This window comes from Alosa pseudoharengus, unplaced genomic scaffold (genome assembly GCF_046254945.1).
Source record: "Alosa pseudoharengus isolate Yale_2024_CS ecotype anadromous, Long Island Sound unplaced genomic scaffold, YU_APseudo_1.1 YU_APseudo_1.1_scf_20, whole genome shotgun sequence".
Lineage (NCBI taxonomy): Eukaryota > Metazoa > Chordata > Actinopteri > Clupeiformes > Clupeidae > Alosa > Alosa pseudoharengus.
In genome coordinates, this window is record NW_027468664.1 from 21356689 (window position 1) to 21381172 (window position 24484).

At 40.4% G+C, this 24484-nt stretch overlaps 1 long non-coding RNA gene across 1 annotated transcript; it reads right to left on the reverse strand.

Annotated features, from left to right (window-relative positions):
* Positions 1-1452: 1452 nt before the first annotated feature.
* LOC143136251 (uncharacterized) lies at positions 1453-21722 on the reverse strand. Its single transcript, XR_012989280.1, has 7 exons — positions 21312-21722; positions 20829-21119; positions 20010-20246; positions 17224-17319; positions 16267-16335; positions 14831-14894; positions 1453-2922 (listed from the first exon to the last, which is right to left on the reverse strand). It is a non-coding gene; the product is annotated as an uncharacterized LOC143136251 (long non-coding RNA).
* Between the last annotated feature and the right edge of the window lie 2762 nt (positions 21723-24484).

Below are 24484 nucleotides of genomic sequence, written 5' to 3' on the forward strand. Positions count from 1 at the left end.
GCAATGAGGGGGCCAAGCAGAATAGGCCGGAGTAGCCACGGCGACAAGATAGAACTCAGCAGATACCTGCGATCAACACTTTCAACAAGTGTCTCATCAAAACATAACACATTTTGTAGGGCTGAAACAGGGCTAAGTATTGCCGCCGCCTCCGCCAGCCAGCCCCCCCACCTAATCACCCCTGCCCGTCCCACCCTGTCCCGCCCCACCCTTGCCAGCAAGCATTAGAATGAACTGGATGGAACATGTCATCAGTTTCAAATCAAAAAATAAAAGATCGATAAAACACATCAGCAACTACAGATCAAAATGCAATATTGCTAATTGCAGCACCCCCTACAGGTGAAAGGTCACCATTTTTTTGAGCGTCCTCCTAATGGGGTCATGAATCTATGTAGTAAGTTTTGTTATGATACATGGCAGGGTTGCTGAGATATGAGCTCACTTCCTGTTTGGCAGCTTCGCCGCAAATTTCGATTGGCTGTTACAGCCGAATGCTTCTATCAATTGTTCCAGAAAGCAATGCACTGATAAGGCATGGACTGAAGATGGTCTCTGCCAATTTTGGTGAGGATCCGCTGAAATTTGTGACCTGCGAAAACTTGTACGTGTTTTTGATTAAATCCAATATGGCGGCCGAATCAATTACGATGACATCACAAGTTGGCTTGGGTCGGACTAAGGACCTCCAACAGTATTACCAGACACCACTAGTGCGTTTTAATTCTAAGCACAACTGCAGCTACAGGCCAAAAGGCATGTTTCTTAATTACAGCGCCCCCTAGAGGTCAAAGGTCACCAGATTTCTTGAGTGTCCCCCCGATTGGGTTCTGAGTCCATGCACCAAGATTGGCTTTGATACATGCAAGGGTAGCTGAGATATGAGCTCACTTCCTGTTTGGCGGCTTCGCCGCAAATTTCGATTGGCTGTTACGCGCGAACGGTTTTACTTCCGAAGACAAAAAGCAATGCATTAATGAGGCATGGTCTGAAGATGATATCTGTGAAGTTTGGTGTCGATCGGACAAAATTTGTGACCTCTGATACGTTTTAAGTGATTTTGATGAAATTCAAAATGGCGGAAAATCCATCATGGCGGAAAATGACCTCATAGGGTGCGTTGAACTCGGCGTGGTCCAAGGATCACAAGGATAACTCATTTTTCAAAATCGAGCCAACGGGTCAGAAGTTACGTGCGTGAAAGCATGTCCAACTTTGGCCTGTTGGTGGCGCTAGAGCGCTCGGGGTGCGGACTTGAAACTTGGTGAAATTAATCATGGGGCACTGCCTAATTAGTGTGCCAAATTTCACAACTTTTCACCAGACGGTTCTATGGGCTGCCATAGACTTCAATGGCAGAGGAAAGAGTGTGTAATAATAATAATAGGAAAAGCTAGAAACACAATGGGTGCCTTCGCAGCTTCGCTGCTTGGCCCCCAATAATAAGAAAACTAAGAAACACAATGGGTGCCTTCGCAGCTTCGCTGCTTGGCCCCCAAATATATATTTCACATTTTGTTTTTGAAAAAAAAAAAGTATATTAGTCAAGTTTAGAGATACAGCAACACATATAAACACTTTTTAGGGATGATATTTGAAGTTTTTTAAAATTCCTTTTTTCAGGCTTATTTGTCATCCACCCAAAATCACATGCTTTCTCTTTCTTTCTCTATCTCACACTCACACCTATATATAAAAACAAAATCTGGACATATAAGCAAAGTGTCAAATGTTCAAATAATGGCTGCTTAGTACCTCCTCTCAGTCCCCTGCCTATGGATGTTCTCAATAGCCCACTGCTAAGACTCACACTTGAACACCTGTTGCACACCTTAAAGGAACCATATGTAAGATTGTGGCCAAAACTGGTACTGCAATCACTTTCAAAATACTGAAGAGCGGTGTATCCCCTCCCCCTCCCCCGAGGTTGCCAACGCGGATGGCGAAACACTACTGACTTCCTGATTAGTAAATAGGTGGAGGGTGGCGCATCAGGCCAAAACACAACATGACATGACAAAACACAACATCAACAACAGTTGAGGGCTGCAACTTCACTTTTTAAATGACAATATCCTGGCTGGACTACTGTTGTTAGTGATATAAGTATTTGAAATGAACATGATTTCTTGATGTCTAGTGACATATCAGGGCCATTTTATGATTAATTGAAATATTTTTCTTACATACGGTTCCTTTAAGAAAACCCTATTATTTACAAAATACATTAAGAGGTGCAATCCTGCTTTTGATGGTTCAAACTTAAAAGTGCACTCCTCAGTCGTAGGAAGAAAAACCTGATTTGACCTAATCAGCACATCAAAATCGACCACTGGGTTGATTCCTCAGTTCTGTGGACTAACATTCTTACATTCTTGTGGTCCTCTCCTTGTCGACACCTCACAACAGCTGAAGAGATTTCACTTGACAGCACACATTCCTATATTTCTAATTCACAACAGAAATACACAATGAAACATTTTGTCTTCTGTACCAAGAAGATCCACCAGCAATTTCTGAAATTTAAGTCGATAATGTTCTTCTGAAGAAGTGCTAATATGTAAGCAATTCCATTAAGGATTTTCTCCATTTGTCATTTAGAGTCTGTCAGTCAGAGTTCTTATCATCTGTCATGAGGGGTGCAGTAATTTGAACATGGGCATTCTGATCTGTATAAGGCAACTCTGGAGCAATCCTATTTGTACACCATGCAGTCTATTTGGACATCATGCCGATAACATATTAATAGCGAGTGAAAAGGGAGACATCTTCACACAGTCAGAGAAAAGGTCAGATAAAAAAAAAAGGATAAAAGCCGTAACAGTCAGGAGACTCTCTTTTCCATTTTGGGCAATATTAATATGAGTCTTGGCTGCTGAGGTACTCCACAAGGGAGCTCCTTTTCCGGTGGCCTGTAACTTCCTGCGTAGGGAAGAAATGTTCAAATAAGTCTCTTGGTAGTTTTGAAGGAACCAAGGCAAAAGAGGATGAACTCATTACTTGTTACAAGATTTAACTCTATTTATAAAAAAAAGGCTTTGGAGATAAGGCCAAAGGCAAAAAGAGGAAGGCCACACTGTGACAGTGATGGTGGTAATATCATGTTGAGTACCACATAGGTTCTTGTAACCTACTGCAAACACAATTTAGACAACAAATACCATCACACATTATAAGTTCTGTACACACATATCCAGATATATCTTTAAACAAATATTGTTCTATCTACAATTATCCATTTTTATTAGTGTTTGCACAGAATCAGTGTCAGAATCAGAATTACATGTTTCATACACTCCTTGCAACACTGCATTTCAGTCATTGCTATTACCTTACTGAAACAGATATATATGCCAGTTATATGTCCACCACCTCCAAAACTCCAAAGCTGCTGGTCAGATTATGTTCCGAGAACAGAAGTTAGATGTGGAGCTACTGTAGATGTGGAGTAGACTATTCAACTAGCCCACTTGCTTGCGCAGTGTGCACCCGCTTCCTTATTTGGGTTTTGGTGACAAAAAGGTTTAAATTGAAAGTAAGTGATTGTGTATGTGTAGGGTGTATTTCATACACAATCTGGCAATATGGGAAATGTCAGACTAACAGAAAAAATGAATGGATCAGAGATTTTAAAATTAAAGGTATACTATGCAGGTTTAGGTATTTTTGGCGAGTTTAGAGCTCCCTTTAGAGTCACAATGTATTTATATGTTACTCTGCTATTGTAAATAGCAAACTTCTCACTACTTATCCCCCCTGAACACAATGCAAATAAGAAAGGTCGGGAACGGCGCCAAAGGAGGAACGCATCAACGACCAGCAATTTATTGTCGGAGATGTTCAACGACGCCACAACCAAAAGGGACATTTTTTGGGAAATCTCCTACGACCAGTGTTGACACTGGCACAATGATGCACGCAACCTGAACAATAGGCCACATAATGTGGCCAACCTACTGACAATGATGCAGCAAGAATTTATTGTTCTATTATCGCATAGTCTGATATGGTCAATCCTACTGTAAAAGACAATCGTGGAAGACAAAAACAAATGTGTAACCTGACCCGGCCATTACTTATCCTCACGGACACCAACATTTAAAAAAAAAAAAATCTTCTCTTTGGAGGGTGTTTTAGGGCAGTTCCAGCATTATGGATGTGACAATTGGACTCATATTGGTAAACAAAATGCCTTAGAGTGGGGGCAAAATTAGTATCAGTGAATTAATTTGCATAACTTTTAATGTAACCTCTGTCCTCTGAATACTGAGAAATCCTCAAATTTCATATAATCAATTTCATCCTAAGAATACAAGGCATTTTATCAGCGTTATGGATGTGACATGAAATGGACACACTTTTGTGAGATTACAGGTTTTCTACAAACTCTGAATTTTAAAGGAAACTGCTGAAACTAGGATATATGTAGCATGAAGGAGACTTGAATGAACACAAAAAGTGTGTTTTTGAAACTATGCGTCATTTTCGTAATGCATTATGTAGGAAAAACTGGCGTTATGGATGTGACGGTTTCACGTTATGGATGTGTCTGAACCAGTCCTCGACAAACTACATAAAACACATAATTAAATAGTGAATTTTGCATCAACTTAACCCATACCCACTCATTTGTGATTTGTACACATAAAGTACATGCACGCGCACACATGCACATGCGCACACATGCACATGCACACACACGCACGCACGCAGTCGCACACATACAGACAGGCAAGCACACACACACATAAACACATACAGACAGGCAAGCACACACGCAGACACATGCACAAACACCCACCCACATGAATGCAGACACATAAACACACACACACAGGCACGCATACGCATGTGTGCATGCAAATACACGCACACACACATAAACACACAAACACAGGCACGCATACGCATATGCACGCACACAGAAACACACACACACACACTCTTATAAACAAAAGCAAACTCACATATACACACACTCATTTACATGAGTTGCAGGAGTAGGAGATGGAGACAAATTGACAAGCGTGATTTATTTTTGCGAAGAGAATATGCAGGACTGAGAGGCGGTCATATTTTGTACCGCTATGCGGTACATATAGTTTATTGCTGCCGTTACTCATGTTACTCAGGGCTTAAAATTCATTTTTCAAAATGGGGGGGAATTCCCCCCTTAGGTTATTCATGTAGGGGGGATTTACACAATTTAGGGGGGAGGGGGGGGATTGCAATTTTGATACTTAAAAAAAAAAAAGTGTTTGATTTTGGGGTCCCCACCACCCTGACGTCATCAGTAATATATACTGTAGTGGGATAATTCACAACAGTGGACATCCTAGATTCTGCTTGACTCCACACACACACAAGCACACTGAAAATTATTGCTTATGTGATATGTTTCTATTTCATATATATTCACATAGAGTGTATTTAGTTAATAATGTATTTTTTAATGTATAGCATTTTACCAGTAATAACTAGTAGCTAAACATATTTAGTAATTTGAATGCTTCATATTGACGTTTAAACTATAACACTTAGGCATATCTTTAATGTGGTGTGTAGGTCTAATTGAGTGCACATTGGTGATGAGTAGGTGTAATTGAGTGCCTGTCACTTTAAATAAAATACGTGAGAGTAATTAGCCTCCCTTCAGCCTTTTAGGCTAGTCGCTAGTGAATAAAAGTTGTGCATAGTGCATAAGGATATGTGGATGCAATTCATTATGTTTTCTATGTCATTAGATAAAATTAATGTTCAAAAAACTAACAAGTTAAAGACAATCTTTCTGGGATCAAGTGTTGACGTGACCTGAGCTAGGATAGTTACCAAGGAGCTCTTTCCAGATGTAAAAGTTTGCCATGCTGCGTAGCCTATTTGCGTAAGCGCAAAGTGGTTCTCTCTCTCTCCGTGTGTGTGTGTCTGCGTCTGCATGAGGCTATGTTCAATTCAACTCGGTAGTTGATCCGTCCGGTCAGTAGGACCGCATTTACGCCACTTCATGATTATATTAACGTCAGACAGGCCGTAAGTGTATGCGGGAATTTCTCGCATTATGATGGCTAGAGTTGCGGGACTTGAACAAATTATGCGCAAAACAGCCCGACCGATTTATCGGCGGGCCGATATTATCGGCCGATATTAGGCATTTTCCAAACTATCGGTATCGGCATTTATAATGGCCGATAAATGAATATTTTAAAAATAAAATAAAAACGGACGAAACACCCTTCAACCATGTCATGAGTGTTGGCGTTGTATAGTTTGTCCACCAGAGGGCACTCTACACCGTCCCTGCTGACAACACTCGTGTATAACGCGCCACACATCCTGCAACCTGCTGATCCAGCCAGAGTCGGGCAGAGAGAACCAGTTATCCGCGAGTGTGATCATCAGTGAAGTGTGTTCATGGTGATTTGGTCACGAGACATACATTGCTTGAAATAACAATTAAAAGAACATCCCCATCAGTTCTCTTAACTCAAATAAGCATGACAAAATTCGTGAAAACAATGTCCAGTTTTGCTGCTGTTAAATAAGCCGAGAGTGAAGAGGAATTAGCTAGTAATTACGTTACGTTGTTACAGTGTAGTTGACTGTCTGTCCTTTTAACTTTTGACAATGTGACTGAAGATGTATTTCTTTAATAGCGTGACAGTTATAGCAGTGAGACGTATCATCTCTCCCCGGCTTGTTATTTTGAAAGCGTATGTTTTACAATTTACAGTATGACGTTATCCATTGCTAAATTAGGGCTCATCATAGACTAGCTAACCACAAAGCTAGCTAATGCCATGAATATCAGTGGAAGACCGCTAACGTTAACATTAATGAGCTTGGAAACCACAACGAACTTATTCTGCCTAAATAAAGTAATGATTTATAACTAGTTTATCTGTAGTTACAGTCCCTGCATTGTAAAATGTAAGTTAGACGTGCGAGGAGTGAACATTTAGACATAGAGAAAAAGTATCAAACATAGCTTGTGCAAAACTTAGCTTGTGCATAAAAGTTAGCTTTTATTTTACACGTGTGTGAAATCCAATGACGCCAAGTGTGCGTTTCAGACTGTCGTTCAGCCGCAGCATTAACGAGTTACTGGATTTAGATCACTAAATAGTAGGTTTTAGAAGGCAGGCAGCAACTGATGATTGAAAATGGTTTGATGTAGCTTGATGGAAATAATTTTAAAAGTGCAGGTAATGGGATAAGCAAGCTGACATTGTATTTATAAGGTAGCTTATTAGGCAATAGGGACTATTTATTACACACGCACACTCAAACATTTAAGAATGACCTTTATCTTGTTTAATGATAATACAAATGATAATGATAGTAATAATGTCATCATTATTTTTTGTAATTATTAAGTCTTAGTTCAAAGTTATATTTATGAAACTTAAGCTAAGTATTTTAATACTGGTAACTTTGATTTGGTTGTTTTTGTTATTAATTAAATATTTTGTTGTAAGTATTAAATAAACAAGTTTTAAATAAACAAGTTTGTTTTTTAAATGCATTATCATATTATTTTAGTCAATACTCATAAATAACTACAAATAACTAATGTTAGGGAAATCTGTTAATGTTTTGTTGCGCGTTTCTGAAAAAATATATATATATATCGGCCGATATATCGGAATATCGGATTTTTAAATCAACAAATATTTGTATCGGTATCGGCCTTCAAAATCCTTTATCGGTCGGGCTCTAATGCGCAATACCCGCAATCCCGCAGTGAAATTTAAGCCCTGTTACTCTGTGGGTATTAGCTATAGAGGACCTGACACTTAAAATGCTGGCATATCGCATCATTTAAAATTAAACTGTGTTAAGTAGACGTGAACGGCAGGCTGAACAGATCTGCAACAGAAGGAGGTTGCTATGTTAACTCCAGCTGCAAAGTCAGCCATCTTCACCAGCTAACACGATAATTTAGTTACTGTACAACAACAGTATGACAGTTACGGGAAGATAATCGCTCAGATTTTCGTTATTAGGCCATGTGAAAAAGGAGTCCTCTCCTTTTCCCCTATGACAAACTTTTGAAAAAACTGCCTTGTGCCACACTTCCATGGACTGCAGCCAAACACTCACCTGCACTCAATTCCAGCTTTATGGCTGTTTATGTCGTATTTATGTGTCTGTATTAAGGTGTTGATTTTAACTGTGATTGAGTTAATGGTACAGACCACCACCACCCCCGCATTCCCTATAATGGTTTAGCCCAGACCTAATTGCCTAGCCTATTTAAAGGCAGGCTTATTACACACGGGAGAGACACACAATAGACGGGAGACAACGGAAGACAGAGGGAAGAGCTGGAGATCCAGGGACTCAGGGAAGTTTAGAGAAAGTAAATTGAAGTTTATAATGTTAACCTTGTTAATGTGAGGCAAGGGGATAAAGTATGGTCCAGAGTTATGCAAGGTCGCCTTGTTTGGACCGGGAGCCTAGAAAGTAGGGATGGGCAAAGCGAGACTTTATGAAACACTGAAACGTTCGAAGCAATTGTGCCGAATTGTTCCGAAGCTTCGAAACAATTCTGACACCTCAGAGCTGTTTAGGGTGAAACAAATCTGTCAAATGCTTCGTATTGGAGATGTAGTCTTTAAAGTTCGTGGCTCGCTGTGTTACCTGTGTTTAGTCTTCGTCAAAAGCTAAGCAGTCATGCCCTTGGTCAATTACTGGATGGGAGACCACATGAAGTCACAATAAAGAGAATCTTATTGCTGCCACTATGTTCTCTAAATCACTTTCTTATAAAAACTCTCGATTTTGACCATTCTGAGAGTTTAGTTGAAACTGTGTGGTTAATGATGAATCAAGAAAACTTCTGAAAACGATCTGAAACAATACCCTACAAATCAAATGGGGATCAAACCACATTTGAGCAGCCTGGGCTACCGTGCAAAAAACACCCTCCCTAACCACTACACCATTATGGTTATTGCTTAAGAAAAGTCTACACTGTTAATTGAACGTGCGGGCACGCCTGCCGACACCAGTGAAATGCACCGAAGGTTCACTTAACTTTGGTCACATGACATGGGGATTTTGAACGATGTTTCGAAGCAGTGGTCACATGACATGGCTGTTTTGAACCACGTTTCGAAGCAGTGTTTCGAAACACTTGTGCTGATTCGAGACGTCGGTTTTGAAAGTCACACCCCTACTAGAAAGTCTGTGGAATTGTTGCCTAGTTCAATGGCGAGTTCAAATGTGCACTTGAAGATACATACTGAAGATCCCTGGATTTTTATGTCTGGATTCCTGCTGTGCTTCCTCCTGGTTTGTGGACTAAATAAACATTATATTTTTGTATGGAACTGCTGTCTCCTGCCTTTCCTCAACACCACCTAATCCAGTGGCGCACTGCCTCGGTCCCTCACAGGCCACTTGAAAATAGGCTATGGCTAGGCTAATCACTGGAGGTATTTTAAAATTATGTTTGTTTTGCTAATGCTTAGGCGAGGCTTCCCTGTGGTTTTGATCAACCTAATAATCTTTGAAATGTCAATTGTAACCACTAAGGTGAAATGCGTCGAAACTGACATGCCACCAGAACAGACGTTTTATCGGCTTTGAGGTATAATAAAGTCTCCAGTCTTGTAAATTCACATTACCGTAAAACTTCAAATAATCGCCGAGTCCCTAAGAGACGCCTGTCTCTTTTAAACGCCTGGCGTGGCTACAGGTTTGGGTTAAAGGCCGGTCTCCAGTAGAGGCCTGGTCTGTTTTTTAGTTTCGGGTTGTATTTAATCTTCTAAAACCCGTCAGGTCGTCTGTTTAAAGATTCGCAATGACACGAAACCGTTACAGAAAGGAGGTTACAGCAGTGTAAATTAGATGTTGCACGTCGTTACAAGCCGTCGCAAAGCATTCACATGTCTGGTCACAGTTGCAAGGTTTTAGAATGTTGCATGAAGTTGCTGCTCATCTCGTTGCGAATCTTGGGTGTGATTTGGGCGAAGTATGGCGCAGAATGCGCACGTTATGATTAAATGGCATTAAAAGACTGCGGTGGGGAAAAGCTAGAGTTCCAAATTGTATAACTTTTTTTCCAATATGAACTATGCCTATATGTCTGACTTCGTCATCGTTCAATTCATCCCTTGTGTTTAAAATCTGCGGATAGGCCGATGGTAAGCTTGTTTTTATGCTGGCAACAAAACCAGAACGGTTCGCGAACGTTATTCTTTATAAATGCCATGGCGATAAAGAGAAATAAGTCAGAAAAGGAATTTACCTTAGACTAGGCTATATCAGAGCCCGTTTACGGACATTCTCTGGCTATATAACCTATTGAAATAGGTTAATGATGTAAAGTCAAGTGCGCTTCTATGGGACTGCTGTGTGCGCGCAGTTTTTATTGATGAGTCGGAGTGGCAAGTGCTGTGCATAGTTGCAGTGGAATGTGGCTGCCCAGGGCATTATAAAACTTCTCACTCTTAGACCTACTCATACACGGCGGTGAAATGGCGTATTTAGCTGTCTAAATTCGAATCATATGCTGGGGGAGAAATCGTCGGACATCCATGATTATTTTGTTATTCAGCACCCCTGGTCAAAAATATGTTCCCGCGAGCCTGGAAGTAGGCTATGATTTGAATGTAGACTGTTGTCAAATTTGGCAAATACAAAACGGGAGAAACAATATGGTTCATGCTCTCTCATGCTGTTTCATTCGTGCCGAAAAGGAGGGAGAATGAAACATTAAGCACGTTCCACTTTTGCATAAATAATTCCTGAACAGTTTTGGTCAGGGCTGATAATGCAACCGTATTTGACAAAGGACCGATATAGGCTATTTGCTAGTGACAAAATATGAGCTTTCAGTGTGATACGATCTCTTTGTAGATTACGTTTAATTAAAACGTGTTTCATCTGTTCTGGCTATCCCGCTATTTGGATCTTACTGTATCTCACAATTAACAACATCTCAACACTAAATGAATGATCATCCGTAATTGTCATCAGATAGCCTAGTCATATAGGTAGACATAAGATGAAATAATTAATTCGATAATATTTTCCATCTTTGCAGAGGAAAAGTTTTGTGTAAAGGGAATTAAAGGCCTGTCTCATATAGACGCCTGTCTCTAATACTAGCCGGTGCAGTTTGGACATTCGGGAAAATAAAAGCCCGGGCTATTATTTGGAGTTTTACGGTATGTAAAATCCATAACGTCACATCCATAACGCACCATTAAAGGTTTTAAAAGTAAGAAAGGGGCACAATTTGGTCATCACACTTTACATTGATATAAATCAGCTTTGCACAGACACTATGGATGATTGTCGCATCAACACTGTATGTGTAGCATAAACTTTTCCTATAAAACCTTATGGATGTGACATGGCCATGGAACTTGCTGACTTAAAAACAAAAGCCTTACAAATGTAAGGAGTTGTGCTCTTAAAGGCAAGCTGAGCATAGACATTGCTCTACCATTTCCTTGTCAATCTGGAATTTGTCAAATTACACAATTTGTTTGAACCTTGGGTCCATTTATCCACTTTTTAAATATGTATAATATTACCGTGTGAAAAATGTTGTTTCTGGCATGGTTGCACACCATATTTATGATGTAAAAAGAGTGTCATTCTCCATCAAATTCAATCAGATCAGTTACAAACAATAAAATATAGACCTAAATGAAGATTTTAACAACTCTATTTGCATATGCACAACTTTTTTTTCCATGGTAAGGATGCCCTTTGCATGGAATTGCTCTTTAACAAATATCTGTTTTATTTATGTTTTTAATTCTGTCCACAAGACATTTGGGATTTTTTTGTAAAAAAAAAATACTGCATCTCCCTACACACTAGTAGACACAAACTACAGCTGATATTGTGACTGTATCTCCTACTGTCATGGTTACCATTGTTGCTTTTACGCTACGTCACCTTATACAGGGATTAAAGTGAAAAAAAATCGTTTGACTGAACTTTTTTCAGGCCATAAGTCATACGTTGTTCTTATCTACCTATAGAGAAAACCTATTGGTTTTTAATGTACAAAAAGATGCAAACAGCAAAGTAAAGGGAGTATTCGCCTTATTCACACGGCGGCCATTGTTTAAACCAAAACGAGGCTACAGGGTACACTTACTATAAAATTAATGCCACCTACAGGTGAATGCATAGAACATAACAATCCTATGGGTTGTGTACCCTGTAGCCTCGTTTTAGCTGCCAATGGCCGCCATGTGAATAAGGCGAATTGAGAGTGTTCTTGATTGAGATTGAGCTTTCCTGATGAAAAAAAATATATTTTAGTACCATCCCTGACCATTGCTGATTAGCCATTGCTGTTCTTTTCTACTGCAGCAATATTGTAGAAAGGCTTTAACACACTCTTATTTAATTACTTCAGGCCAAAAGTGTTTAAAGGGGAGATTTTTTTCTTGTTAATATGCAATTCAACACCAAGTAAAATCTATAAAATCAAGTTTGCAAGACTTCCCATTTCCTCATCAAAGTAACGAATCAGAACATTCTAGATATTTTTCATATTTCCATTTGTTGCCTCATCCGCATTTAATGAAAACATGGTAATTTTGAGTTTTACAGACAACTCAGTTTTCCAATGAGCAGCAATACTGTGTGTGCTCATGCAGGAGGTCTGCGCATTTGATAACGACAATCTGGAGACGGTGCTTTTGTCTTCAGCAACAGATTGTATAAGGATGACAAGAGGTTGCGATATGGTGAGGGACAGGTCGTGTTGCGCTATGAAAGAACATGCGTAGCCTACTTTCTAAACGTAAAAACGGTCAGCCATAGATAAACGTAGCCTACCTCTGTCGTGGTGGTTAGTTGCACCAGGTAGGGAAGATGTCCTGAAGTGCACGAACGTTAACCTTATGGCGGTCTTCTGATTGGTGACGTGCTAAAACGTTTTCCTATTGCATCCATAAACAATTTTCTTGCAGCGAACCGCGCAAAAGCAAACCCCTGGCACTTTCATTTCTTTACACCATGGCTTGTTAGTTCTCCCCCGTTTCCAACAGCTGCCCATCTCCATTTATTTTTAAACTTTTGACACCTGCCTCTCTTTAGCAACAATGCATCCATGACAGCTAGTGGCCTTGCCAAATAGACGCACACAAATCATGACGCTAATATGCGAGGTTCTGGTAGGCCTACTGGTTATGGTTTTGTGCTATAAATTAATAATATTTTATAGCAAAGTTTTAAGTTGACTATTTTAATTGTATGGTTATTTTTTGTCAACGTACACTCACAACCTACTGTCGTTAAAAGTGAGGCCTAAGCAAAATAGGCTACAAGGCTGTCTGTGCTTCACAAACAGACTGACCCCCTTTAACAGTTCGCGATGATGACAGTGATATATTTTTTTTATGCTAACACGCTCAGTCAAAACCTTCCATCGCAAATTGTGAAAAACATTGTTGTACATGTCATAACAGACGGGATAATAAATTGCATAGGCTACGGTTTATATTGCTTCGCTTTACACATAATGTTAGTTGCATTGATTAAAAACTGTAACAATAATAGTAGCCTACATCGGGTGGCATAGAAGGCTATCTGTTCAAGTCATAGGTGACACCCAAAATGAATGACCTCCCCTGACAAGAGTTCGCAATAGTAAGAAATTGTCTACATTGATGCACGGAAAGAACACAGCCTACGCTTCTTCTCCGAATTCGCACATAGAGCTCACAATATCATATCCAAAAAAGTTAAACGGATTGGCCAACCTCATCAGCTGTATCTAATGTGTCACTATAATCCAACTTTTAGACCGTTATAGTCCTCCATACGTGTTCTTTGGAAAAGCAAAGGTGATAGTCCCCCCCCCCCTCATTTTTTTTCTCATCGGATCTGCATCGATCTCAAATATGACATTTCTAAAATCAAATTGACGGAAATCCGTCCTATGACGGAGAACTTTAATCCTTGCTTATAGTTTATAAAAGTCTTCATTTTACTTCTGCACACGGATCTACTAACAAACATTTACAAAAATCTTCTTTTTGGAGGGTGCTTCAAGAAATATCTGTTTGAGTGAGCCAAAACACTATTTACGTGTGGATAAAAAAATATCTGGGTATGTATATACAAGGTCTCAGTATGTGCTTCACTGTATGTGACTCCAGATATACAAAGGCAACACCAAGCTTGTAAAAAACAACAACATTCCATCACTCCATTGTGACACATTCATACAACATCTGCCTCTGATTGACTGATCAAGAGCAGAGTACACTCACTATTCACCTTATTCCGCGTGCATACATGGGGGCGCTAGCTTTGCCCACATTGTCTCCGAACTTCCGTTTGAGCAGTAGCATCCATTGCGATACATTGAGATAGCAGAGCTCTATCGAGATGACGGGCATCATATGTTATGGGTCATCCTAAAGTTAGGAACGTTTATTTAGGATTTTGGTGACTTAAGACATTTCTGTTATACACCTTTCCTATCTGAAGTTAGGAAAACACTGACTTTGGAGCGGCTGTTCTGTAATGACTTTCTAAACTAGTTACCATAGTTACCAAACAGATACGGATTTGCGAGTTTCTCCATGATACAGCGGCCACTGCCGCATATCGTCTACCCACTCCATAGGGGTGAATAGCCTTGGGTAGCGAAGTACAATTGCAAATCTTACCTACTGATGGCATTTGTCGTTTTCCTCCCAAGATAGCCTCTCTATCCTCTTCTGCTGTGTTATCCCAATGAAGCTAACTAGACGTAGCTAACCGACCGGAAGTTTAAAGACAATGTGGAATTTTAAAAAATGGGCGGGGCTGAATAAGGTGAATACAAATGCAAAAAAAACAGAAGACTCACCCCAACCAGCTGACTGCAATTCATTTGCCTGATTCAACTGCATCCTTCAAGGGCATACCCTCCTCTGCAAACATAAAAAAAGAGCCAAAGACAAGTGTATTGCCTCTACTCCGGAATACATTGAGAAACACCTACATCAACAAGTTTCATTTGCTATCTGTTCATATGCATCTGTGAATGCCCAGTGTTAGGATAGAATTTCGGGAATTTTCAAAAGTTGGAAACTTTCCATGGGAATTAACGGGAATATATGGGAATTAACAGGAATAAACAGGCAATTTTTAATATGGCAAGTTAGTCTATAACAGGGAACTTAAATGTAATGGACAAAACCCCATCTTGCAGTTTAATATTAGTTAAAACAACCTGATTTAATGCAATTTCAGTCAAATTTCTACCCTGCGCATATGTCAATCACATGCACACAGCAATCGGCATAGGCTGCTAGACATAAAGGAAACCTATGGTGCGTTCATATGCGTGGGGAAAAAGTGTTCCAACCAATCGGATTTTGTTGTTGAGTGGTGTGGTGTGGTGTGGTGTGGTGTGGTGTATCTTGGGCAGTTCAGTGTTGCTAGTTTAGCACGCTAGTAAACCATAGGCAGAGAATGGGATTCCCGCTAGCATGCTAGCTAGCTTTGTATGCTAAGCTAAGCGAAAATACAAACATACAAATCATATTGCTTATTACGAAACAAAATGTTAATGCTTGTATATTAAACAGTTTGTATGAATTACCCAAAATTCCCAGTTAATTCCCGTAAATTCCCATAATTTCCTTTAATTCCATGAAAGTTTCCAATTTGGAATATTTTCAAAATTCCCCAGCTTAACTTCCCATGGTAAGTTTCCGGAAATTTTCCGTCCCTTTGCAACCCTAGACATGACACTGTCATTTTTCACATCCCATCCACCAGAGGGGGCGTTGGCTCACCTCTGGCCACTTATTGGCTCATTGAGCTATTAAAGCAGCTCAGGTGGGTAATGGCGGTTAGCGCTATTGTTGGAATGCAGTGTTTGTCGTCGCTGGAAGAGGACTGCAGTTCAGTGAGTCTCTGGGATTTTCGCCTTGGGACTTTGCCACGACCAGGACTCTTTTAGGACTGGGCTACAGCGACTGACCCCCCCCCCCCCCTTTTGTAAAACTGGACATACGGACGCTTGGGCTGGCCGGCATCAGAGAATACGAGGTAAGCTGGCGTAGGCCTACCCCTCTGTTTTTGCACCTACGCAATTAGTCTCCTACCCACTGACTAACACAACCTTATGCTACACTTAGGTTAGGGACCCATGGCAGGTAGAATTGTACGTATTTAGTTTCCCCTTGACAGCGTGTTGTTGCGTTTGGATACGGCTGCCGCCGTGGGCATCCCCTAACACAGCATAATGCTCCCAATACCACTTCACAATGTATGTCCTCATAAACATAGCTGTACCTGCTGTCTTGTTAGATCCAGTACCATTTGTTGTTGCTGCTGTTGTTGTGTTGTGACCCAGGATGTTCCCTGTAAGATTGCAATGTATTTGTGACTCCGCAATAAATAAAAGCAAAAGAGCCATAACTTAACAACCATAATGCCATCCTCAATTCAGACAAAAAAATGTGCTCCTAGTTTGAGAGCGAAAACAGCAGGTAAAGCTACAGATGCATACTATTGCATTAAAATGCACTAGGAAGAGGCAGGCGGAAGTTAATTAGCTGTTTGTGTCCTCTCCCATAACTTAAAAAGTACTGGTCCAACACACTTCAGATTTTTATACAAGGCAAAGGGTCAACCAAGGCAAAGGCCAAGCTCTCAGTCTTTCTACATCTGGATTACTTTGGTTAATATTGTGTGATAGAGACAACACCAACCTGCACCAACCTGCAACCTTGAAAACAAAGCTTTGGTTGAAGCCTACCAACAGCACTGCTGAGCAATCTTTACTTTAAACTGAATCAGTCAAACTGCATTATGATGCAAAGGGGTAATATCACCGCAGGCTCTGGACAGTGCTTGTCAGGAGAGTTTTTCCAAGATGGATTCATTGTAATTTGTATTAATTGCATTAACCCACTCAGGTTTGTGCCTGCTTCATAGCCAGTACATAAATATGTAGGCATGATGCACCACTCTTCCAATAAAATGAATGTGGTATTTTTTACTAGATAATAAGACCTTGAAAGTTTGTGATTGGTGGTTTTAACTGCTCCCTGTCTGACATGAACATGTGACCACACCTATATCCCAAATTCATGCCTTGGCAGAATATTTCATTTATCGCTGGAGTTGAGACAACCCATCAGGCCACCAGCAAACTAGGGTCCACTGTGTGGTATGAGATTTATATCTGGTAAACCACTTTGTGAGCAATTAATCACATGCTATGCTTTGAAGAAAATTGATACTTACCTTTTTTAATAAAAAGGACTGCAAAAACTGCAAGTCCTATAACTCCTGTAGTCAATATTACACCTACGAGAGCCTTTTTCCAATCACTCCAACCATCTATAGCGCACATGACAATAAAAAAAAAACAATTGTTATAGTATTCAGTATTTGCAGCAAGAATACGAAAACACAAGGATAGTAAAAGTTAGATTTAAAAATGTACATTTTTTAAATTATATTTAAAAAATAGCTTTGATAGTCTTTGACTTCCCAAAAGGTGAGCAGGAAAGGGTAGCATAGTGATAAACTGCCTCCAATCGGCTGGGGTATGGGTAGTATTATAACCAGGGATTAAAGTGAAAAAAAAATCGTTCGACTGAACTTTTTTCAGGCCATAAGTCATACGTTGTTCATATCTACCTATAGAGATAGCACCCCTTTTGCGGTCGCGACCTATTGGTTTTTAATGTACAAAAAGATGCAAACAGCAAAGTAAAGGGAGTATTCGCCTTATTCACACAGTGGCCAAACCAAAACGAGGCTACAGGTACACTTACTAATTAATGCCACCTACAGGTAAATGCATAGAACATAACAATCCTATGATTTGTGTACCCTGTAGCCTCGTTTTAGCCGCCAATGGCCGCCATGTGAATAAAGCGAATTGCGAGTGTTCTTGATTGAGATTGAGTTTTCCTGATGAACAAAACGATATTTCAGTACCATCCCTGACCATTGCTGACTAGCCATTGCTGTTCTTTTCTACTACATTTAAAGTTATGCAAATTAATTCACCGATACTAATTTTGCCCCCACTCTAAAGGCATTTTGTTTACCAATATGAGTCCAATTGTCACATCCATAATGCTGGAACTGCCCTCTTATTTAATTACTTCAGGCCAAAAGTGTTTACAGTGGAGAATTTTTTTCTTGTTAATATGCAATTCAACACCAAGTAAAATCTACAAAATCAAGTTTGCAAGACTTCCCATTTCCTCATCAAAGTAACGAATCGGAACATTCGAGATATTGTTGCCTCATCCGCATTTAATGAAAACATGGTAGTTTTGAGTTTTACAGACAACTCAGTTTTCCAATGAGCAGCAATACAGAGTGTGCTCATGCAGGAGGTCTGCACATTTGATAACGGCAATCTGGAGAGGGCGCTTTTGTCTTCAGCAACAGGTTGTATAAGGTTGACAAGAGGTTGCGATATGGTGAGGGACAGGTCGTGTTGCGCTATGAAAGAACATGCAGATACTAATGCAGATAATGTTAATTACGCAGCATTATTTTCCACCAACCCTCCCTGGCTGCACTACATTACAGCACAGACAAATGAGAGTAGGGGGGGGTGTTAATACCAACTACCACAATAGCCCTGATTTCCTGATGCAACAAGATGTTTTAAGCACTCCTGTGTCATTTTTTTTTAATTTTCTTCCAAACCCCCCCCCCCCCCCAAATTTTAACCCTGAAAATGCGTGTTTTTTGCTTTCCACTTTTGGCCTATTAATTACAACATATAAATATTCCCAAAATCCAAGAAGGAACTTGAAGATGTGGCCTATATGGAAGCATCTGACCTCCCTCATGGTGTCTTGCCCCGTAAGAAGGATATCATTGAATGCATGATGTATCTTCTTCGCCCTGCAAGGGCCGGTAAAGTCCTGCGAACCAGGTCTATAGCGGCAAAGATTCTCGCCTCTGCTTTAAAAGACCACTGGTTGTTCTGCAACATATATACCATTGGGGAGCAATACATTGCCAGCCGAATTGAAGCCCTTTACGGCTCCTACACACAGTTGCGTGCATTGCAGTGCTGGAGACGCATCCCATTCACTTTACATGGGCTTGCGTCATCCGTTGCCGAACTGAATTGTGGGTCCGTTGCGTCATGTTTCTCCCGTCGCTCGCGTTGAGAACTTCAGCTGTTGCTGCACAGACGGTACCGGCCAATCAAGCCAATCGACGGACGGCACCAACCAATCAAATTACGGTTATACTTCAAGTAATTTGCATAGCTACCGTCGGGAACACCCACTTGATGGAACGCAACTGTGTGTAGAAGCTGTTATACCGGCATCCTCGCCAATATGAATTGGCCACAGTCCAAACAAAGTGAGAAATGGAAAACTGACATGAAGGAGTACAATGGGGATATGGAAAATCTGTTGACATTTTTTGTGAGAACAAATCGGCACGAGAGTCCCAAGAAAACCTTTTTGGGGTCAAGATGGGGGATTAGAAATGGCAGTTCTTGCATTCCATGCGTAATGACCGCAAAGGTTACTGTGAGGAGCAGGTTCATAGAAAGTGGGAGCGAACAATGGAATGAAAGAATGCGAGGGAAAAGGCCATGCAGAACAAGGAAGAGGAACGGAAGAGTGCTGATACAGCATTGGTTGGGTCAACATACGAAGAAGCTATGGGGGAGGCAACCATAGAGACCACCACTGCATCTACTGATAGTAGAGCAGGTAAATACAGCAGATGATACCAGAGACTTTCTAATGAGGAGACACAGCACTCTAAAAATCCTCCGTAGAAATGCATGGGGTTAGTTTGTAACGCCAACATGGCCGTTGTCTACACATATCCCACCCCTTCCTCGGCAAATCGTCGACATGTGAATACATTGAGCCAATCATGTGGTGTGATGTGAATACATTGAGCCAATCATATGGTGTGTTGTGAAGACATCGTGCCAATCATGTGTTGTGAACTCGCCGCTGGAGCAAGGTTGGTGTCTTACAAACTGGGTTTCAGAAGTGAAGTGCCTAATGTAAACAGTTCAGTCTCCTCACCTCTACAAAGACCTTCCGCAATTACTGTAGCATTAGCCTGACTCGCTTGGTTACTTGCAACACAAGTGAACGATTTGGACCAGTCGACCTCATCGACAAACAGTATGTTCGTTTCATCGCCCGGCCGTCCACCTCCAATCCACCGGTAATTCAAGGGATCTGGCTCAGCTTTGCAGGACAGCTTACAGGGAACTTCACCAGGCTTTTCCCTACTTATCTTATTATTCCTCACTTGTTCTGAAAAAATAACAAAGTGTGATATTAGAATGGCATGCATCCTAAAACAGTCAAGTCAAGATCAGTGTCTTTCACTCATCTGCCAAGCCAGAAATTATAACGATGCAACCACAAACTCTCTAGAAACACAAGCTGTGATATAGGCTAAATGATTTTGAATGAAATTACTTAACGTGATGGTTATCAGCAGTGTTGATCACAAAAAGGTCAGAAAACAGAAAATAATTGCATAAAGGCCCTGTGATGACCACTGCTTTTATGAGGTGTGAAAGTATGAATATCTGTCTTCTTTTTGGAGGGAACTGGCTCTTTCCGCCTTTTCTGTACACATATCCCCCAGGCTTGTGCAAAATTTAATTGAGAATGACTCCAATTCTTGAATTTGGAATTGAGCTCAAAAACAGGATGTAGAATTATCATTTGAATTTCAAATTAAAGTAAGTAGAAATGAAATTCAATGAAATTCGAAGAAATTCATATACAGTACATAATTTAAGGGCAGTGTTTAACAATGAGGGGAGCAAGTGTGAACATTTCTTAATCAGATGTACAGATATGCCTACACTTGGCAAACTGACTTACCGAAGAGTTTGAGAGAAAACGTTTTTGTCAACAACACATTGTTAACCTCAACTGAGTACTTTCCCTCATCTCCGTGAGTCAACGTAGATATTGCAATGCTGCCAGATTTCACATCCAACGTTGTTCGTTCCTTGAAATCTCCGTAATACTGTACTTCTTTGTCGAAGGTTGGATCATACTCGGCAACCTTATCATTCCCAAACTTCCACACGACGTTTACGATTTGAGGAGGTCCTCCAACAGGGGAAAGAGTAACAACTCCGTTGAGTATCGCATTAACAATGTGTTCAGCTGAAGTAAACACAATAAAGATTATTTAGCAGATGAAAGAGTGTCGTATGGCATTCCATAACATTAATTATGCTTGACGTGCGTAACAACTACAGTAAAGTGACATTACGACGAACTTCACTTGCTAGCTGTTAACGTTAGCCGATGAATAGGCTAAGTTATGCTGTCGATTCACTTTGGCTGTGTACTTACATGAACAGATCTGGACTGTAAGAAAGAGAAGGGACAACGCCTGCTGCTTCATAATTAGGAACTGTTTAAATAAATGGGGGTTGAATCTGATAATCATTAAATTGTACTTCTAGACTTGAGGGAAAGGAGCTTCCGTTGGCCAACGCCTCTAGAAAGGTGTCGAAAGTGAAACCAGAGAAAAGGAGTCTCGCGTTGATACGTAGAACCAGAAAACAGGCTGTCTTTACTGTCTATGGCCAGATAATGCAGGGGCTCTGATCTTGGATCTGGTGGGAACGTGAAAACCATCGCCCAGTTGTTTCGTCATAGATATCTATGGGTTTCGTTCGAGCAGCTCCAATACCGCTATCCAGTATTCTGCACTCCTCCGCCAGAGTTGCTCTACGCGAGAACGTGACGCGTTCCAGTTTGTTTTCACCACACAAAGAGTCGGAAAGAACATGTCAATGCGAAATCAAACAAATATGTTTTTTTACATACACTAACATTTCAAGTCAACTCCGTTGTTGTAAGCCTTACATGTCAATAATATGTTGCAATTTTCGCCTATTTCAATTTCAACAAGTGCCGTCATGTTTTTCTCGAGCCACGAGGACCGCCGCCACGAGGGGCGGGCAGGCTTGTCATTGTTATTGTTAGCGACATAGCCTCGTTAGCAATCCAACACGAAAAACAAAGCTTTACATTGTATTGCACGCCCAGCAAGACCGTGCAATGTATAAATTGGTGACCGGATTAGATCAGCAATGTAGTCAAGTGTGTAAGAGTATTTAAAACCGACATTAAATCGACCAACGTAGATCAAATACAAAGAAAATACATATCAACTTCGGCAATAATGGGCGCAGCCATCTTTGTTTTCAGCTCGCACTTTCAGGGGCTATTGCACAAAACTACGGGGGTATTCCATCAACCTCGCTAAATGCCAAACCTGGCTTATTTCGATAAATCCGCTAATTTTAGTGAGAATTCCGTTCCATTAATGAGGTTAACGTAAATCCCAGCTTGGTAACTATGGGAATTTATGCCACAGAACTAACCGTAGCAGGTTGACTTTCAATCTAAATGAAGCTGTGTTGCAAAAAAAAAAAAACAATCAGTCGGAAAACGAGTCCAAAAAGATGGTTCCGTCAACCTGTGCTTTCGTCACCTTTAGCCTGACAACTTCAAAATGAGAAGCCTAGGCCTAGAAATGTTTTTTTTTTCGACAGTGTCACCAAGCATGGATTTACAGTACACATCTACTTGCTCCAAAGAATTTCTGAAGATTATGCGACTTAAAATGTTTTAACTTCACGTGCGTGTGGTTCAAGGGATGTTGCTACTCCACGTCATTTACATTCTGTGGTGGTGTAACGTGCAGCGACACGACACAGTAAAGGAGTTATATTCTTGCGTGTTCACAGGTTCGCTTCCTCTACGAACTATTAGGGCTATAGCTTATAACCTTGATAATGACATTTTTAGTTATACTCTTTAATGAAAGACATAGGCTATACTGTTGATAAAGGGTCATGCACATTTGGTAGGCTGTACATTCACAGTAATATGCTTTGCCAGTGGGCTATATTATATCTGATGCAAGCCAAAGGATAATTCTGTAGCCTGTAGGCCTATAGGCAGCTAATAATTGTGTACTACACAGATTAAATACTAGGCATAAATGACAAATTGAAAGCCATATTGCATTTCAGATAATTATATTTCAAACACTTTGGGACTTATGGGAGACAATACTATTATGTTGATACTAATTATGACCGCTGCTAGCGAAGCGGCCATATTGTCGAAGTTTTTTTTTTTTTGTCATCTACTTCCTGAATTTTTGGTCAACGATACCCGTTCAAACCAGTCATTTGTGATTTGCACCCCCCCCCCCCTGGTAAAAAATGAAAATGCAATAATATTCTGCTTTAATCGCCCCTATCTTCATTAAGATGTTCAGAACTGCACCAAATTGTATGTGTATGATTGACCTGGCATTCTCTGGGGGTATGCCAAGTTTCGTAGAATTTCATCCATGGGGGATGAAAAAATTAGGTTATGGATGGAAAAAAAATTAGTTTATGTGTACATTTAGTGACTGTACACTCATTGGCCTGTAGATGGCGGTGCACACATATACACATGCACACACACACAGGCACCCACATACTATCGGTATTAGAATGGCCAATACATAATTACAAATTCAGTAGGATTAAAAGAAAGCCAAAATAAATATTCATCATCATGGCTGCATTTCCAGTATTGGCGATAAGTAGTCATTTGTCCACTAGATGGCGCATCATTGCAGTGAGACATAATTTTGTTGGAAGTTAAAAGTGGGTTGGAAAAACAATGGACGCTTCCTACAAGGACTGTAGTTTAGCGCACATGATGTTCACATGAAATGTAATTCCCATTTCTTCTTGAAGCCGAAATAAATCTGAGAATGTTTATCGGACATGCTTGGTTTTTACTGCAGGTACGTTAATCTTATAATATCAATAAGGACCTAGGTAATGTTACCGTTAGCGTTGGTTGAGTGATGGAGGCCAATTTGATTGATTGCATTTGTAGAAAACTATAAATGCGGTTATACCAAGCAAATTGATAGCAGCACTGTAATTGTATCTTTCGACTGTCATTTGTTGCACGTGCTACAAAAATAATTCTGTGCAATGGAAGATTTACCAACGTTACACCGGTCTGATACAGTTTTTCCTATACATGCGTGAGACTGAGACGCCTGTTTATTTTGTTTTAAGTGCGTGCAGGGTGTGAGAGAGAGGGGAATCGATGTGCTTTGATTCCAGCTTGGTTGTTGTAGTCTGTGAAATTAAAAAGCATGTGCGTGAAGTATCCAAACAATGACACCTTCATTTCATTATGGCTGCTTTAGCAACACACCTTAAGCTACTGTGTAGTGGGTCCCATTTAGAAGTGGCTAGGCCTACTTCATTCGCGCTTTCCTTGACTCATGGAGCTGCGTGAATTTTATTACAACTTTTCGCCACGATATGGCAATTTAAAGGGACACCAGGCAACGTTTTCGTGTTAATTACTTATCTTCGTAAGTCGGTATATGGTTAAATGACTCATTACAGGGCGAATGAAGACTCTCTCGCCCGCCCCTACTGCCTGTAGGAAGAATATCCCGCTTGCAAGTTCAGTGTATCGTACCCGGCGAC